Consider the following 20866-nt stretch of genomic DNA (forward strand, 5'->3'; position numbering starts at 1 on the left):
CACGATACGGAAAACCTTCCAGAGACGCCGCCGCCAATCCCATCTCGGGGATTCAGGAGATCGCCTCCGGCACCTCGCCGGAGAGGGGAATCCTCTCCCGGAGGTCTCTTCATCGCCATGATCGCCTCCGGATCGATGTGTGAGTAGTTCACCCCCGGACTATGGGTCCATATCGGTAGCTAGATGGTCGTCTTCTCCCCATTGTGCTATCATGTTAGATCTTGTGAGCTGCCTATCATGATCAAGATCATCTATTTGTAATCCTTCATGTTGTGTTTGTTGGGATCCGATGAATATTGAATACTATGTCAAGTTGATTATCAATCTATCATATATGTTATTTATGTTCTTGCATGCTCTCCGTTGCTAGTAGAGGCTCGGCCAAGTTGATACTTGTGACTCCAAGAGGGAGTATTTATGCTCGATAGTGGGTTCATGCCTCCATTAAATGCGGGACGGTGACGAAAAGTTCTAAGGTTGTGGATGTGCTTGTTGCTACTAGGGATAAAACATCGATGCTTTGTCTAAGGATATTTGTGTTGATTACATTACGCACCATACTTAATGCAATTGTCCGTTGTTTACAACTTAATACCGGAAGGGGTTCGGATGATAATCCGAAGGTGGACTTTTAGGCATAGATGCATGCTGGATAGTGGTCTATGTACTTTGTCGTAATGCCCCGATTAAATCTCATAGTACTCATCATGATATATGTATGTGCATTGTTATGCCTTCTTTATTTATCAATTGCCCAACCGTAATTTGTTCACCCAACATCCTGCTATCTTATGGGAGAGACACCGCTAGTGAATTGTGGACCCCGGTCCTATTCTTTACATCCGAAATACAATCTATCGCAATTGTTCTTTACTTGTTCTTCGCAAACAATCATCATCTTCCGGACAATACGTTAAATCCTTCGTTTACGTGCAAGCCGGTGAGATTGACAACCTCGTTGTTACGTTGGGGCAAAGTTCCGTGATTGTGTTGTGCGGGTTCCACGTTGGCGCCGGAATCCCTGGTGTTGCGCCGCACTACACTCCTCCGCCAACAACCTTCAACGTGCTTCTTGGCTCCTCCTGGTTCGATAAACCTTGGTTTCTTTCTGAGGGAAAACTTGCTACTGTGCGCATCACACCTTCCTCTTGGGGTTCCCAACGGACGTGTCAACTACGCGCATCACTCGCCTGCCCCTCCGTCGCCATTAAAGCAAAGCTGTGACGCTTCGTTCGTATGTTAATGACGCGTTAGGCCCGCCACTCCCCGCCTCGCTTCTCGCTCTGTCCGATACGCCTGAAGCGTCCCATGTGATGACCTCGGGCGTCGGACACCATATTAGGTTGGGCCGGACAAAAGGAACGTTGAGACGCGCAACTGGAACCGAAAAAATGTCCGCGCGTCCAAAAACGTTTGAGATGTTTTAGAGGATGCTGACTGGAGATACTGTAAGGTTGCGTCTGGGACATTGGTGCTGAGGAGGCCAGACTGTCACGGCGGCGATGTGAGGAGTTATTACTGCCGGCCACGACCAAGAATACACATCATTTTTTTCTCTGAAACAGCGGTTGACTTTTTTATTATACTACGAACGTCCATACTCGAGTTAGACTGCGAGCCCATAAGCAGACTTCAAGCCCATGTTGGTCAAGTCCACGTTGGTTCAGCCCACGCTGGATAGAGGGACGAAGCAAGGAGGTGCGACGGGGGTGCTGTACGCCGACCTGGTCGGTGCGGACTAGGCGCCGCACACCCCCAGGCGGGTTGTTGGGCCGGCCCAACGTTTCCACTGTTTCTTTTTTTTTGTTTCTTTTGCTTTTTTGTTTTTTCCATTCTATTTTTCTTTTTACGTTTTTTAAAAGCTGATTCTTTCTAGACCCGATTTTTAAAATTATTTTAGTTTTTCTGAAATTTAAATATTTTTAAAATTTGAACATTTTTTAGATTGGAACAATTTTTAATTGGAAAATTTTTTAAAATAGAACAAAAAAATCAAAATTTATTATTTTTTTATATGAACAATTTTCGAATTTGAACAATTTTTTTATTTGAACAATTTTCGCATTTGAACAATTTTTTTATTTGAACAATTTTCGCATTTGAATTTTCTCGAATATTTGAGATAAAACAGTTTACATTTAAATATATATTTAAATTAAAAAAATTAAATCTTAAGAACAAAAAAAACTGAAAATAAAAGAAACTGAAAATAAAAAAATAAAAAATAAAAAAATAGGAATGAAAAAGAAAACAGAAATGAAAAAGAAATGAACAGAAAAAGAAATGAACAGAAAAAAGATCTCAAAAAATGAAAACGGGCAAGTGGCCCAACACCCGAACTGGGCCGGCCCGTACCGCGCGCGGGGGTGTGCGGCGCACGGTACGCGCCGACCTGGTCGGTGTATAGGAAATCCGGCGACGGACGGCCTACACGAGCGCACTGCTGAAAATAAGGGGTCACGTGACTGCATGAGAAGTGATGAAAATTTAGTAGCGGGAGATTTCTATTTAGACATAAAAGATTTTTACCTCTATTGTTTTATTACTAAATCGTCCATAAATGGATGCCAAAGATTTATTCAAATTCGGATGTATCTATACACTAAATCGTGACTAGATACATTCAAATTTAGACAAACTTTTGGCATCTATTTATGAACAGAGGTAGTATTATTTTCTTCTCTACCGCAAATTGTTTAATTTTTAATTCAAGACAAAGAAAAGAGAATAATTTGGAGGTCTGAGGTGAGAGGATGCAATGCATCCCTAGAGAGTGGAGATGCATGCTGAAGCATGATACAATTAGAGCCAACATTCTTACCAGGAACAGGTAAGGGAGCACAGATCAACGTCCATTCTGTTTATAAAATTTTGTATGGAGACGCATGCTGTAGCATTGATACAATTGGAGCCAACATCTTACCAGGAACAGGTAAGGGAGCACAGATCAACGTCCATTCTCCTTATAAAATTTTGTATTTTAGTTTCTGATCATTTTTGGATTCTGATTGTTTTGGAAAAAAGGTCCTGGTCAGAGATCTTCTGTAATGTGTATTTTTGTTCATAGAAGCATCTACTTGTTTTGTTCTAGTACGTCGAACTTGTTTGCAGCTTATTGACGTATATCACCTTATACATTAATAGTTGAGATGAGTAATGAGAGGAGAATCAGATAGAGGATGAAGTGTTGAAGTTATGAGCGATCAGAAGAGTGCACTCATCCTCCATGTACGCCGACGACGTGGTCACCTTCATCAGGCCTAGGAAATGTGACCTCCTAACTTGTGCCTCCATTGTGGATGACTTTGGGGTGGCATCGGGGCTCCGCACCAATCTCGCCACATGCTCCATCCACCCCATTCGCTGCTCGGTGAAGCAAGTGGATCTTGCGCTTTCGATCTTGGGCTGTGAGGTCGCCTCCTTCCCCTTCAAGTACCTGGGCCTTCCCCTGGGGCTTCGAAAGGTGACGGCCGCCCAGCTTCAGCCTCTTGTGGACAATGCGGCCGGCAGGCTGCAACCGTGGTGTGCGAACCTTCTCACCAGAGGGGGGAGGACGATCCTTGTTCAGACGATGTTATGTGCGATTCCCATTCACGCCATGATGTCGTTGGACATTCCTCCCAAGGTTCTTGAGTCGTTTCTCAAGATCAGTAGGGCTTTCATGTGGAAAGGCCGGAGAGAGGTCAAGGGAGGACACTGTTTGGTGGCGTGGGACAAGGTGGCCTCGCCTAAGCTGCTGGGTGGTCTGGGGATTCCGAACCTCAAGCTCCTCAACATGGCGCTTAGGTGCCGGTGGTCGTGGCTCCAGAAGGTGGATCCCTCCAAGGCTTGGGCTGATTTTCACATCCAAACGCCCAGCATGTGCTCAACGATTGTTGACGCTGCTACTTACTACGAGTTGGGCAATGGAGAGCGGGCGCGGTTTTGGAAAGACAGGTGGCTGGGAGGAGAGAAGGTGGAGGATATAGCTCCACATGTGGCCCTGTTGGTCTCCAAGCGGAGTGCCAATGCCCGTTCTGTCAAAGAAGGGTTGGCAGGTGGGTGGCTCTTGGACTGCGGTCCAGATTTGGGTGAGCGAGCTCTGCCTGAGTTCTTTCTGTTATGGCACAGACTAGCCACTGTCGTCCTCGTTCCCGATCAAGAGGATAAGCTAGTTTGGAGGTGGACTAGCGACGACTGCTACTCTTCCAAGTCAGCCTACGAGGCTTTCTTTGGCGGGACTATCAGAGCCCCAGTGGTGGATGAGATCTGGCATTCCAGAGCGCCCTACAGTTGCAAGTTCTTCGCGTGGTTGGTGTCGAAGAACCGCTGCTGGACGGCGGACAGACTGCTACGCCGTGGTCTGCCGGCCCCCGCGGCTTGCCCCCTTTGCGACCAGGAGCCGGAGACGCTGCAGCACCTTCTCCTTGGATGTGTCGTCGCGCGGGAGGTTTGGATGTGGGTCCTCCGGCAGTGGGACAAGACGGACTGGCTTCCGGTGGCTGATTCAGACATTATGGAGTGGGGGACGTCTAGATCCTGCCCGCGGGCTCACCAGCGGGACCTGTGGACGGCCATCATCCTGGTGTTCTGGTGCATATGGAGACACCGGAATGACGTGGTCTTCAATGAGGCGGTTCCATCTCAGGCTTGCATCAAGGAGAAGATTAGGGAGGAGTGCGATAGGTGGAAGCTTGTGAAGCTCTTCCGTAGCTCTTTTTTTGTTTTTCCTGAACCTGAGCTACACCGTGGCAGTTAGGAGAGTAGGCTTAAGGTGAGAACCTGCCACCTCTTGCTGGCAGCCCTTCTTTGCCTCTTGGCACCCCTTCTATGTGATTGATACACCTCTCCATGGTGTATTCTCAAAAGAAAAGAAAAAAGAGTGCACTCATGAAAACAATTTATGGACTGTGTCAACTGCAAGAGCTCTCTATGTACTTCCCTTCTGTTAGTAAAGAAGAAAACAACATGGTTGATTGTACTGTTTGAGTTAATAGTTTCTGGAAGCTGTCTATAAACATTATTGTCCTATGACTTTCCCTGTAATTTTTTGAATTTATATATGCTAATCCTATGCTGTAGTGGTGGTGCTGGTACTGGACTGAAGGCTCGTCTTCTTTTGAATAAAAAGATTGTAGAAACTCTGGCATATGGAAAAGCAGGGTGGCATCAAGGCTAATCATCGGCTACCACAGTTGCCATCACCCTCCATTGTCTTGTTTGTTGATAGTTTAGATATAAGCAATTTTTGCATTAACCAAATAAACCTCGCAGAGATCAGGTGTGGACACTTTAAATTTAATAAAAAATAAAATTGTAGATAAAACATACAAAAGCGATTTATCTAGCAAACGCATCTCCTTTATAATTGCACGACATCAAATTGTCATTTTAGTGACCGCTTTAGCGTGAATAATTGTAGGTTCTTATCTCTTTTTTAGAGAGGAATTGCTTTGTGCTATTACTAATTTCATATGCTATACATCTTGCATATTGAGATTTACTAGTTGAATGCCCGTGCGTTGCTACGGATCCCATTTAAATTTTGTACAGAAATAATAATATTTTTTCTTTAATAAAATTATAAAAATCGACAATGTATGCATAGAAAACAACAACCTGACAATTATATCTTAAGACTAAGTGTAAAATGGGTAAACAAAATAAAATATACATCCTCAATAAAATTTGTTCATTTTTTCATAAATGTGCATATTTCATGCGATGCCACACCAATGTTGCTTTTTTGTATCTTCTTCGCCCATTGTTTTGGTGATTATATACTCATTATGCTTTTTTTGTATCTTCTTCCCTATCCTCAGCATGCACAAGAAGGGGCACACCTTCTTCCTCATTTCATCCCTCTCATTTCATCGGCTTCTGCTCTTCCTCTTTTAACATAAACTTCTGGGATTGTTTACGCTGATCATGATTAGAACTTCACACACCAAGTCACATGTAGATGTGCAACCAAGAAGATTATAGCGCACCACCTCGAAGCTCTAGTACCGAGAGTGGATTTATGGAGCAGGTGCGCAGTGCGCACTTGTACAGTGGCAGTATTTGGCAGAAAAGACAAACTCTATGCATGAGAGAATTGTGCAGCCATGTGAGAGAGAAACTTGTCTTTTGTGAGAGAGATTTCTCAAAGTTTTGGATTATATGCATGCATGTGAGAGAGAAAAGTCAAACAGCCAAATTTGAGAGGAGATGGACGGTGAAGATAGGCATGCGCAACGCGCACCTGCGCAGAAGCACTTTTTCCTCTAGTACCTGCCGACACCAAAGTCGAAAAGCACACCTAGCATCTGGCATCCACACCACGACGTGCTAGCTTCATGCACAATGAAGGGTAGCAAGTATATACTCCGTTAGTGATGGTACTTGGCAAAAATAACTGCAAGAAGTACCGTATTTTCTACAGGAAATCTTTACATAAGCATCTTGTGAAGATATTCAATACAAAATGTTATAATAATTGTTTTACCATAAAATAATCTCAAAAATTAAAATATACATGTTATCGATATTTTCTTGAATGCCCTGGATACTGGTTGATAAGTTGGGTCTTAAATCTTTCAGAAAGAGTGTCCCACTATTATTAAAGTCCAAGGATTTAAACATTTATGTAGCTCGCGATATAGCTTCATTAGGTAAGATCACTTCAAAAGTAATATAACAGAATAAGTGTGCAGATTTATTATGTAATGCAGACTGGACCATCAATAAAAAAAAAGCTGAGTTTTAGTTCATACCACTTGAATAGCTGCACCGGAATCTTCTTAGCTTGTTCATCACAGTAATATCACGTTTCTTTATCTAGGACCAATTTATCTTAATTGGTCCATGGATGACCCGTGTGCATATAGTGAATAAGATCTGAGACGTCATACACACAAAACTGGATTTATACAGAGTAAGCAGTGCAATATCTTGCAGATGAGCAAATCGAGCTGTAAAACAACGATGCTAATAAATGGATAGATGAGTTTCTCTACTACTTAAACAGAACGAACGTGTTCCCCCTTCTCCCCCTACTTTCGTCGTCCTTTTGGTCGTCCGTCCCATCAAAACAGGGAAAGTCCCACGCTGCAATCCAGCAATCAATCAGTCTGCAGCAATCAATCAGTCAATATCACTCACGCTGCAATCTAGCACTTTGGTCATCCTAACTTTCCCAGAATATCAACTCGCACATTTAATCAGCCTGGGCCGCTTTAGGAATCATCAGCCCAGAAATCACGCTATGGTAATCTCACAAATTACCTTCCTCAGACATTTACATAATAAACCCCTAAATTTCATAAGACCATTTCGTCCTCCCACTAAACCACAAGATTTCAGAAAGTTTCCAAAATAAATGACGTGCACCCAAACTCCATGATTTCATCCTACATAAATCCCATTAACACACCGCTGAAATCCATAATTTCAGCCTACATATTTGGAAAATAAAATAGGACGTCTAGGAAGATTCCATAATTTCAGCCTAAATAAATCTCATTAATACATCACATCCACATATTTGGAAAATAAAATGGGACGCTCGGAGACAATTATCTCTCCTTTTGTTCCCCAAAAATCATCATTGCTTTGATCTCCCAGACTCCGAAACATCCTTGCCACATTGTGGCGGCGCTACACGAGCCTGTCGGTCGCCGTGGGTGAGTCTCTCCGGCACCGCCGCCTCGATCCTGCACGCGCCGTTGGCCGCCAAACACACGACCCTGCTCATCGCCGCCGCGCGAGTCTCCGCGACACCGCCGCCTCGATCCAGCATGCCGTCGTCCGCCACGAGCCAGTAAGCGATACCTCCATTCGAGCCTACATGCCGATGTCGCGCGAGTCCCAATGGCGCCGCCGCATCGACCATCAACGCCGTCGGTCTCCACGAGCCAGCACACGAGGCCGCCATGCGAGCCTAGCCACCTCTATGTACCGCAACATGCCGACCTGATCAGAGACCACGGCGGCTGATGGTAAATGTTTTTGCTACATTGACAAGCTCCAAAGATGCCTCCGATGACAACAAATTCGTTCTCACAGGTTGGTACCTCCATGCTCGTCATATGCATTTCCGCCTCCATCCCCGTCCTCCTCCGCTCTGCCAGGCCATGCACAGAGCGTTGGGAGCGAGGAATCGCTCACCAATTTCTAACTTCGTCAGGCCGATTTAACTTCAAACTCACGCTCTGCCTCGTCATTGTCGTCCCCTTCAAGTTCTACAGGTAGTACTCACTACTAGGAAAAGGCTTATAGCCGCATTTATTACCGCCGGCGAATTTGAGCTGAAGTGGCCGGTGGTAACACCTTTCAGGCCCACCTCGCGTTACCGCCGGCAAATTTGTTTGGGGGCGCCAGGGCTAACCCATTTATCGCCGGCGAATTGGAACAACAAGTGCCAGGGATGTGGTGGGCCGCAAACCACATGATAGGTCTCCTCTTACCGCTGGCGAAAATGGGACGCGTTCGCCGAGGGTTCGCCCTCTACCGCCGGCGAGTACATGCCACGCGCGACAGGAGAACTTGGGCTACCTGGGCTGGAAAATACCTCCTGGCCCCCGTTCACTCCCACCCACCCAACCCATCCACACGTCTTATCCCTTCTCCTCTCGATCCCCTTTCTCTCACCTCCGCAAAATCCCCAAAATCCAGCCGCATGTGCTGCCGCCGGTGGAATCAATCCCTAAAATCCAGCCGCTGCAAACCCACCTCCGTCCCCCGCCCACCGTCGACCCAGCCAACATCGTCCGACGCCGCACCTACGCCGACACGCGAGGCCGGGTCACGCCCTACCTCGTCTACCTCGACCATGCGCACGCCGACATCGTGCTCGCGCTCCGGGGCCTCACCTCGGCCGCGAGTCCGATTACGCGCTGCTCCTCGACAACCGCCTCGGCAAGCGCCGCTTCGATGGCGGCTACGTCCACAACGGCCCCCTCCGCGCCACCGGCTAGGTGCTCGACAAGGATTGCGACCTGCTCCGGGACCTCCTCGGCCGGTATCCCGACTACACGCTCACCTTCACGGGACACTCCCTCGGGGCCGGGGCCGGGGTCGCCGCCATGCTCACCATGGTCGTCGTGCTCTACCTCGACAAGCTCGGGGTAGTCCAGATGGGAAGGATCCGCAGACGTCAACAACTCGGTCGTCCTACAGGTGACAAGAATTTTGTTATTCTGTCAGAACAACATACATGTTCTACTGCTGAAAGGTTTCTTCTGTTTTCAGATCCAGTAAAAAAAAATGTCTGAATTATGTTAGTACCTGTTATGCTTACGAGGCAGAACATCACATTCTTCATATGTGGAATAGATGTACAGTATGGATAGCGTGAGCGTAATTGTTTGTCTGGTTCATTCCACTTCGCAGAATCGGTAGAATTTTTAACATCTCTGTCTGAATTTTTTGTCATGTGCTACTACTGTGTCATACCGCATACAGCTTGCTGCCGCTTCCAAACGATATAGATTAAATCTAATTCAGTTACTCGTTGCCAAGTAGTACTGTCAAACAGCATAAAGTTTCTAGGATAGAACTTTGCCGTGTGAAGCTCAACATAGTTCTTCTTGTTGACAGGATGATTTCTTGCCTCGGACTGCTACTCCTTTAGAAGATATTTTCAAGTCTATTCTCTGGTACGCACATGGCGCCATTGCTCTTTATTCTATTTTCATACTCACCGCTGTTAGCTATAGTATGATTCTAGTACCAAACACACCTTTACATTATGTAATTTTAGTGGCCAGCCAGTACTTGAAGTGTATCAGTTGAAAATTTAGCATGTCATAAACTCACGATTCATTAATTGTTGAATTAGTTACCTCTGTTGCCTATTCTAGGCCTTCAAAGTAAGAATTAGCAACTGGCAACTATATATCTCTGCCTGGGGATACAATGATCCAACTGGCAGTGATGTAGTAGTATTTGCATTGTTATCTGAAAAAATAGAGTTTACCTCTAGGTAATTATTTTCTTGTATCTGGGGTGTATGATCTTTTTTTTTCTAATTATGATATGGAGTATGTTGACTGCAATGTGATTATTTTCTTCCATATTTATGGGTTGAAGCAATTTTAAAATTGGACCATCTTCTCTTGGGCAGTCTGCCATGTCTAATACGTTTGAGATGTTTGAAGGATACTTGCATACCTGAAGATGCTCTCTTGAAAGATCCAAGGAGGCTCTATGCACCAGGTCGGATATATCACATTGTGGAAAGGAAAAGTTTCAGGTACCCTCTGTTCTTAATAAATGTATAACACTCAAAGGATCTGAAATATTACATTGATGCAGAGTAACACTAGATACCACTCGTATGTACCAAGTGTTACAAAAAGTTAATGGTGTAATGGCAGAGGTTCTCACAAATTTCAGAAGTAGAAATAATGTAGCTGATTGGTGTCAAGGGTCATCTGTATCCCTGGTATCCTATCAGAACCTTCACAATAATTTATGCCCATTGATCTGTAATATAAAAATGAAGGTGCTTTTGTTTTGCATCGTTGTTTGATACAAGCATATTGTTGGCTATGGTAAACTGCACTAGATGCCAGAACTCATTTTTTGTAAAGTTGTTTCGCTGTTCCAAATGAACTGCATGACTGATAAGGGGTAGCCCGATCTTCTCAGTAAGCAACGGTGGTGATGATGATCACGGAGTGATGGCAGCGGAGAAACACGACGATGTAGTGGATGATAACTTGTATGACGCAACGAGATCTCTCGATTGGTCCCTGTCGCCGCATGCAACAGCTCTCAACCCTCGCAAGATATTCGCAACTCCACACACTTGCGCACGTAGCCGCCGACCACGAAGCGGTAAGTTGCAACCGTCTAATTCCCAATGGAACAGCAGATCACACAAGACTTAAATGTGGATCTACACAATATCCAAGCAATATGGTGTAGGGAATTCAATAGTTTTGCAGAGCAAACAACTAAGAACTAGGGTTTATCTTAAACGTGGTCTAAAGCAGCTAGGGGGCGTCCCGGGCACTTATATAGGTGTCCGGGACGAGTTCTGGTCGAAAAGATACAAAAATAACCGACCCGCAATAGATCTCGGTCGAGAGCAGACTCGGACTCGGTCCGGTCCGGGATCCGGTCCACCGGCCGTGGACCGACGGTCCGGTTTGTGGTCCGGTCAACCGGGCTGTGGACCGGCCGGTCCGGTCGGTGGTCCGGTCAACCGGTCGGAAACCGGAAACTGCGAAGATTTCCGGTCTCGCCCCGTACGATAAATTTCCTCCGGCTGGTGGCCGGTTTACGACCGGTCGACCGGGCCGTGGACCGGGCTGGCCGGTCCGGGGGCCGGTCGGACCGGGTTCCGGACCGGCCCGGACTTCTTCTTCTCCTCTCGCGCATTCCTCCCGCTCCTCCCTCGCGCGTCCATGAGATATCTTCATGTCCAGCTCCATGTCCAGCTTCACGACCCTCTTGACGTCCGTCTTCATGTCCAGCTGCTCCTCTCCTCGTGCGATGCTTGTCTCCTCTTGATACCTGATGATACATAAGTAATAGGACTTAGGCGGTATAAAGTTCTCATCAATCAAAGTACCGTTTAGAAACAAATTCACCTGTTGTTTAAGTAGCTTCGCACGAGCTCTTGTAATTGGTCCAATCCGAACTTCATTGAACTTGAGCTTCACAGCAGGTTCATCTTCATTTGTTAATGACGGAGGTAGTAGTGAGGTAGGGATGTCCTCATCATCTCCCCCTTCAAAAGGCGTCGACCCCGACGCTCCAAGGTCTTCTCCGTCATATGGTGTCAAATCAGCAACATTGAAAGAATTACCGACACCAAACTCATCAACCGGAAGATCTATCGAGTATGCATTATCATTGATCTTGGCAAGCACTTTGTAAGGACCAGCACCACGAGGCTTCAACTTAGACTTCCGCAGCCTTCGGGAACCTATCCTTGCGAAAATGTACCTGCACTCATATCACCGAGCCGGAACAACATCTCTTTGCGCTTCTTGTTCATCCTTGCAGCATTGCTCTTGCCTTTCTTCTCGATCAACTCTTTAGTCTTCACATGGATCTTACGCACAAAATCTGCCCTCTTGGATGCCTCCATATTAACTCTCTCATGTATGGGTAAAGGCAACAAGTCAAGTGGAGTAATGGGTTTGAAACCATACACCACCTCAAAAGGACACAGACTCCGTGGTAGAATGTACCGCCCCGTTGTAAGCAAACTCCACATGCGGCAAACACTCTTCCCACTCCTTCGTGTTCTTCTTGATCATGGATCTCAACAGCTTGTGACAAGGTTCGATTCACCACCTCGGCTTGACCATCGGCTTGAGGATGACAAGTAGTACCGAACAGTAGCTTTGTCCCCAGCCTTTCCCCAAAGTGTCTTCCGAAGTAGCTCATGAACTTCACATCACGATCGTAAACAATAGTCTTCGGGACTCCATGTAGTCGAACAATCTCCCCGAAAAACAAAGTTAGCAATATGCGACGCATCGTCGCTTTTGTAGCGGTGCAATAAAGTGTGACATTTTAGAAAATTTGTCTACTACCACAAATATAGAATCATGGCCTCTCTTAGTACGCGGCAAACCCAACACAAAATCCATACTAATATCTTCCCAAGGTGTAGTAGGTGCCGGTAAAGGAGTATACAAACCGTGAGGCTTCAGCTTGGACTTGGACTTGTTGCAAGTAATGCACCTCTTCACATACCTGTCCACGTCCCGCCTCATCTTTGGCCAATAAAAATGATCAGCCGAGCATGAGTAGCGTCTTCTCACGCCCAAAGTGACCCATCAAACCTCCAAGCATGTGATTCCCGCAATAAGAGCAAACGCACGTACGATTCTCGGAACACATAGTTTGTTAGCTCTAAACAAGAACCCATCATGTATGTGATATTTTTCCCATGCTTTACCAAGAGCACATAAGCGATATGGTTCAAGCAAAATCATGATCGTAGCATACAAATCACATAGTATCTCTAAACCAGGAATTTTAACATCAAGTTGAGTTAATAGCATATTCTTCCTAGATAGAGCATCGACAACAATATTATCTTTTCCCTTCTTATGTTTAATGATGTATGGAAAAGACTCAATGAACTCAACCCACTTAGCTAAACGCTTATGCAAAGTAGATTGGGCTTTCAAGTATTTTAAAGCTTCATGATCAGAATGTATGATAAATTCTTTTGGCCACAAATAATGTTGCCAAACCTCAAGAACTCTAATTAAAGCATACAATTCTTTATCATATATAGGATAGTTCAACTTAGCACCGTATAATTTCTCGAAAAATATGCAATTGGGCGACCCTCTTGCATCAACACACCACCAATTCCAATACCACTAGCATCACATTCAATCTCAAATTGTTTATTGAAATCGGGAAGTGCAAGCAAGGGTGCGAAGTTAACAATCGTTTCAGCTCATCAAAAGCATGATCTTGGGCAACGCCCCACTCAAAGACAACACCCTTTTTAGTCAATTCATTCAAAGGTGCAGCAATAGTAGAAAAATTGGGCACAAAACGGCGATAAAACCCAACTAGACCATGAAAACTTCTAACTTGACTCACATTCATGGGAGTAGGCCAATTTTGAATAGCTTCAATTTTAGACACATCTACTTCTACTCCATGCTTAGAGACAACATAACCCGTAAATATGACCTTATCTTTGCAAAATGTGCACTTCTCAAGATTACCATAGAGTTTATTATCACGCAACACTTGCAAAACATGTCGAATATGTATAGTATGATCAGATTCATTGCGGCTGTAGATTAATATGTCATCAAAGTATACAACCACAAATTTGCCAATAAATTCACGCAAAACATGGTTCATTAGTCTCATGAAAGTGCTAGGTGCATTAGTTAACCCAAAAGGCATTACTAACCACTCATATAAACCAAATTTTGTTTTAAAGGCTGTTTTCCACTCATCCCCTTCTTTCATCCTAATTTGATGATAACCACTACGCAAATCAATCTTAGAGAACACAAGAAGCACCACTCAATTCATCTAGCATATCCTCTAAACGGGGAATAGGATGACGATATCGAATAGTAATGTTGTTTATAGCTCTACAATCTACGCACATACGCCAAGTACCATCTTTCTTAGGAACTAGAATAACAGGAACAGCACAAGGACTAAGGCTTATGCGGATATAACCTTTGTCGAGTAGCACTTGTACTTGCTTCTGTATCTCCTTCGTCTCTTCGGGATTAGTGCGATATGGCGCCCTATTGGGTAGCGATGCTCCGGGAATCAAGTCAATTTGATGCTCAATACCTCGCAATGGTGGTAGTCCCGCGGGTACCTCCTCCGAAACACGTCGCCGAATTCCCGCAAAACACTAGAAACACCAAGAGGAAGAGGGGTCATGTCGTTAGAAACCAAAACCGTACCCCTGTACAAAAGCACAAGAGGCATGGCCGTAGGATCCTCACTAAATTCTCTCATGTCTTCTTTGGTGGCTAATGAGACTAAGAAATTCACTCTCTCACTTTTCGTTATATCACTCACGGCATTACAATTCTCTCGCCTATCTATGGATGCATCCTCCAAATTCACTTCAATCTTCTGACGAGACTCATTGACAATCTGTTGTGGTGACATAGGCCGTAAGTTAATTTTCTTGCCCTTGTACTCCAAGTGATATGTATTGGCTCGGCCATTGTGTTGCACGTAACGGTCATAGAGCCAAGGCCGACCCAATAAGAGGTGACAAACCGTCATAGGAACCACATCAAAATCAATGCAATCCTTATACGGTCCAATCTCAAACTCAACACGCACCATATGGTTTACCTTCATCTCACCATTGTCGCTCAACCACCGAATATAATATGGATGCGGGTGCGGTAGGTACTTCAACTTCAGCTTGGTGCATAACTCCTTGCTTGCTAAATTGCGGCAACTCCCGCCATCAATAATGACCTTGCAAGCCTTGTCGTGACCAACCAAAGCTTTGGTTTGGAACAAATTGCAACGCTGAGTAGATGCACTAGGCAACACATTAAGAGCACGCTCGCGACACAACAATGGTACGAGCATCGAAGGATATGCATCTTCACCATCGTTGTCATAGTCATCATCGTCCGGAGCATTTGGATCAACATCATCTCCAGTCTCATACTCATTGTCCTCATTGATAAACATGACTTTGCGGTTAGGACAATCTCTCTTGAAGTGACCCTTGCCACCACATGTATGGCAAAGCATATCGCGGTTGCGCGTTGTAGACACACCGTAACCACTCGTACTTGCCGCAGATTCGGACTTCTTTGCATTAGATACATTGGAGACCGGTTTACTAGGCGGAGTAGAGGAAGGAACGGAGCGCGTTGATGGTGCCGGCGCCGTAGAGGGCGCGCGGGGTGTAAAACGCCCAGCTCCCGTAGCACGTCCTTTAACCTTTGCTTCTTCAGCCAACTGTGATTCAGCTTCTCTTGCATGATGTAACAATTGATTCATATCGGTGTAGGTGTAATGACGAACAATGCCTTTAACGTCGTACTTCAATCCATTGAGAAAACGCTGCATTGTCATCTCTAGAGACTCACGTACACGACCACGCTGCATAAGCATCTCCATCTCCATGTAGTACTCATCAACAGTCTTCACACCTTGCCTCAATAGTGTTAGCTTACCAAATATATTCCGCATGTAATTTGTAGGCACAAAACGAGAAGTCATAACCTCCTTCATCGCACGCCATGTACGGATAGGTTGTGCACCATCTTCGTCGCGGTTACGAATCAAAGAATCCCACCAACGTAATGCATAACCATCAAATTCAGAAGAAGCAAGCTTGATCTTCTTATCTTCAGAGTAGTTGGGATGTAAACTCCATAACTTCTCAATCTTAAGCTCCCAAGTGAGATATTCTTCAACATCAGCTCCTCCTTCAAACTTGGGTATGGAAAACTTGGGCTTACCCAATCCATCTTCTTCATCTTGCCCACGACCATTACGGCCAAGTGGAGCCCAACCACGCGGACGATGACCACGAGGCGCACCACGAGCATTGTGTACGTCATCTTCAAGCTCGTCTTGTTGGTGTTGTGCAGTCAAATTCTCAATAGCGAGGCGCATATCGGCAAGATTGCGCTGTATATCAGTCATTTGATCAGCCAAACCAGTGACGGTGACATTAGTAGCATCCAACGTCTGTTTGATCTCGTCAACCGTACCCTTAAGCTCATCATCCTTAGTGCGGAATTCACGTCGCATCTCGTTACGAAGAGCTTCATACTCCCTCCATGTGATGATATCTCGCCGAATTCTTGTTTTCCCGATTAACAATCTTAGTATCACTAGCAGACATGATTAGTAGGTTAGTGCACTAAATCAAAAATATATGGTGGTACTCTCACAACTCACTCAAAACTGATAAGAAAAGGAAATCTTACCGTTCCAAAGTAAATTAGTGTTGCTCACCACTTGTAGTAACAACTAGTGCACGGATGTAGCGAAGCGAATATCAAGGGTATAAGAACAATCACACGACAAAGCAGGATATATGTGGGGCTGTAGGTAGGCTACCTATTTGCACCAATAACAAGCTCTAGCGCTGACCGTAGACAACCAATGATACTCACACACGGCGATATAATGGGGCAATGCAACTATATGTGGGAAAGGTTGCAATGCACAAGAGAGACGCTAGCAAAGCTCAACGAGACGAGCACAAGATTGCTCAACTACAAGTGCAAGTAAAGAAAACTTAGGCCTTTCACTTGATTCAACTAGCACGACACTTTTCTTTTTGTATTTTTCTTTTTGTATAACACACACAGCTATGTAGCTCTTTTTGCTTCTTTTCAATTTTTTTTTTTTTTTTTTTTTTTGAAGACTCAACTCCTTGATAACACGGCCAACAAGATATGCAAAGCACCAAAACCCTAATGAGCAGCCTGTCGAGCGGTAAAACTAGTCTCTTCTGGGGAAGTTCCTAGTCACGTATATCGAAAGGCTGTAGCTATGGTTTGGACAAACACACTGTATGCTATGTGGACTCGGAGTAAACAAAAACTGACTCTAGATGACAAACTAGATGAAAAGAAAACACAAACCCTAACAATTCTACTAGAAGAAAGATAAAGGTACGCAAAAACAACTACGAAAAGCAACTAAAACTCGAAATTAGTGCAATCTAAGGCTATGGCAAACCCTAACCCTAACTTTTTATGGCTTTTTCCGGATAGGACAACACTCACAACTCAACTATGGGGTGGATTGTGGATAGCTTACCGAGGAAAACTGGAAATCTGATACCAAGATGATAAGGGGTAGCCCGATCTTCTCGATAAGCAACGGTGGTGATGATGATCACGGAGTGATGGCAGCGGAGAAACACGACGATGTAGTGGATGATAACTTGTATGACGCAACGAGATCTCTCGATTGGTCCCCGTCGCCGGATGCAACAGCTCTCAACCCCGCAAGATATTCGCAACTCCACACACTTGCGCACGTAGCCGCCGACCACGAAGCGGTAAGTTGCAACCGTCTAATTCCCAATGGAACAAGCGAGATCACACAAGACTTAAACGGGATCTACACAATATCCAAGCAATATGGTGTAGGGAATTCAATAGTTTTGCAGAGCAAACAACTAAGAACTAGGGTTTATCTTAAACGTGGTCTAAAGCAGCTAGGGGGCGTCCCGGGCACTTATATAGGTGTCCGGGACGAGTTCTGGTCGAAAAGATACAAAAATAACCGACCCGGAATAGATCTGGTCGAGACAGACTCGGACCGGTCCGGTCCGGGATCCGGTCCACCGGGCCGTGGACCGACGGTCCGGCTTGTGGTCCGGTCAACCGGGCCGTGGACCGGCCGGTCCGGTCGGTGGTCCGGTCAACCGGTCGGAAACCGGGAACTGCGAAGATTTCCGGTCTCGCCCCGTACGATAAATTTCCTCCGGTTGGTGGCCGGTTACGACCGGTCGACCGGGCCAGGGACCGGGCTGGCCGGTCTGGGGGCCGGTCGGACCGGGTTCTGGACCGGCCCGGACTTCTTCTTCTCCTCTCGCGCATTCCTCCCGCTCCTCCCTCGCGCGTCCATGAGATATCTTCATGTCCAGCTCCATGTCCAGCTTCACGACCCTCTTGACGTCCGTCTTCATGTCCAGCTGCTTCCTCTCCTCGTGCGATGCTTGTCTCCTCTTGATACCTCGATGATACATAAGTAATAGGACTTAGGCAAGTATAAAGTTCTCATCAATCAAAGTACCGTTTAGAAACAAATTCACCTGTTGTTTAAGTAGCTTCGCACGAGCTCTTGTAATTGGTCCAATCCGAACTTCATTGGACTTGAGCTTCACAGCAGGTTCATCTTCATTTGTTAATGACGGAGGTAGTAGTGAGGTAGGGATGTCCTCATCAATGACTTATGTATTACTAGCTGATTAGTCAAGTACCAATTTTATCATTTTCTGTTTCGAGAGATGTTCACTGAATCCTAGAGTGCCAATTCTATCATTTTCTGTTTTGAGAGATGTTCACTGAGTCCTAGAGTACCAATTCTATCATTTTCTTGCATTATTTCAGTCACTGATAATTGAAATGAAATTGCTCATGTTTTTCTCATTAACACTAGTTCTAATTCATGGAATTCTTTCATGTGATTTTCTTCTTCAGTTGAACTAAACAAACAATAATGATACTTCCATGTGTAGGGAGCTTGGCTTCGGAGTCCGAGCACGCAGGAGTAGGAGCTGGCTAGCGGCGTTTCGGCGAGTAGGCTGGCCAGCATCGATTGAGCGAGTAGGCTGGCCGCAGCCAGCGAAGGAGCGAGAAACCTGGTGGGGCACCTAGCGGGCAGAACTTGTATCTATTTGTGTAATATTTGCTAGTTAGAGACTTTCAATATCTGTTGTGTTATTGATGCATGCACGTTATGAACATTTGGATACTTTCTATATCTGTTGTGTTATTGATGTGTATCTTGCTGTCATTCTGGTATTTCCCTCTATATTATGTGTATATACTATGTATTATGGTGTATATACAGTGTAATTTGAGATTTTTTTTGGCTCCTGTTATTATTACCCCTGGCGTTTTTAGTTTTACCACTGGCAAGAATGTAAGTGCCGGCGATACACACCGTTACCCCCGGCGAATAGGCTAGGTGCCGGCGGTAACAAATACCGCTGGCGAATTGGAGAAGGTGCCGGTGATAAGTTGGAGTTACCACCGGCGAATCCGAGGACGCCGGCGGTAAGCGCTTACCACCGGCGAGGTGATCGCCGGCGAATCTGAAAGTGCCGGCGGTAAGCCTTTTCAGGTCGCCGGCGGTAAGCAGTTTTGTAGTAGTGTCGTGGCCCTCGAATTCTTCTCGATCTGCATATTTGTGGATCCTAGAATGAAGATTGAATTCAAACTCTAGATACTTGTAAGGGAGCATCCATGCGTGGGTTGTATCGAGCTCAGGTAGGCCGCCGACACGGGATACATCCACACCCCGCTCCAGATCGTATCCACGACATTCTAATAAGGTGAAGTCGATTGCTCTTCAAGTATTTGATTTAATGCCTCTGTGGTGTATTTGTTGTTCTGTGTGACCATTGTGCAGCTTTGACTATTGACGCTTTTATAATTGCTAAGGACCCAATACTGCTTTTGATTCACGTGAACGGAAGAACTTTGGGGCTGTGCATTGTAATGTTTCAGAATATAACTGGGCTCGTAACCATGAGAGACATAATAATCTGCTTACCTAAATTTGCAAGGTACATAATAGTCCTACCATTTTACATATGCTCTCGTCTGAATCGTTCATCTTTTTTAATCAGGAAGCACCCGCTATTATGGGTAATCTGAATAGTTCATCTAATCGTTTCACACTAGCGTGTAGTTTTACATATGCCATGCATAGATGATTCGTCTACTCGAGTAGGCGAGTATCACCACATGAGTATATCTGATAAACTTGGTCTACTCGGCAATTGAAGATATTTTGGGTTTATTTTTCAAGTGTGAGAACTACTTCTCTATTAAGATTATTTAATAGTTTGGGCCAGGTTTAGAGGAGTACATAGGCTTCCAATTAATTTATTGGACACTTATACTTTTGTAACATCTCAATTTTTACGATAGCCAGATGGGCAATCCTCTCCGAGGAACTCAAATCCTGAAATGGTGATCTTCTGGTAATCATGATTGTTACTTGAGTTGTCTTTATGATCTATATTATGGAATTCAGAAGTATCGACTGGGGTGCTCTTTAGCTCGCGATCTTGTGTCACTTCCTCCTTCGGCGCCACTTCCTCCTCTGGCTTCCTCGAGGAGATCGGCGAGGAGGAGATCAGTCGATGCGCCATTGAGGCGTCCAGGGAGATGATGACATGGCCCTGACCTCACTGATGGCCACGGGCCACGACATCACCGGATCTTGCCGTCCAAGGACCCGAGGAGGGCTAATTGGTCGGAGGAGCTGATGACACGTGCTCGCGTGGAGGGAGGATAGGGATAGCACTAGCAGATCAACAACGGGGTGCGTCAAATATGGTGTTTCTTTCTAAATCATCACATAAGGTACAACTGTAGGTTAATCACATCATTTCCTTTTTTTCATGTAACTAGCCACGGGTATCAACTAGATTATCATGAGTAGGTACCGGTGTATGCTAGACATCTATGGGGAATTCAGGTAATAAGGCTCAATACTGCTATACTAGCCAACACCTTTTTATTTATGAATGAATTATCTTTGGGCTTTTTCTCTTGGTTTTATATCAAAAAATGTTTAAAGTTGTTTTTATTTCTATTTCTATCATAAAAAAAATGTGAGATCAAGTTCAGACAGCATTATGTAGTTAGCTTCTATAACCGAATGATAGATATAGATATTAGGTCGTTTTGTACTGATAAACATTACCGAGTTATGT

The 20866-nt window shown here is 45.0% G+C and overlaps 1 pseudogene; it reads left to right on the forward strand.

Moving 5' to 3' along the window:
• The first annotated feature begins 7992 nt into the window (after positions 1-7992).
• Positions 7993-18983, forward strand: LOC124649658 (annotated as a pseudogene).
• Positions 18984-20866: the final 1883 nt, after the last annotated feature.

Source organism: Lolium rigidum, chromosome 1 (assembly GCF_022539505.1).
Source record: "Lolium rigidum isolate FL_2022 chromosome 1, APGP_CSIRO_Lrig_0.1, whole genome shotgun sequence".
NCBI lineage: Eukaryota > Viridiplantae > Streptophyta > Magnoliopsida > Poales > Poaceae > Lolium > Lolium rigidum.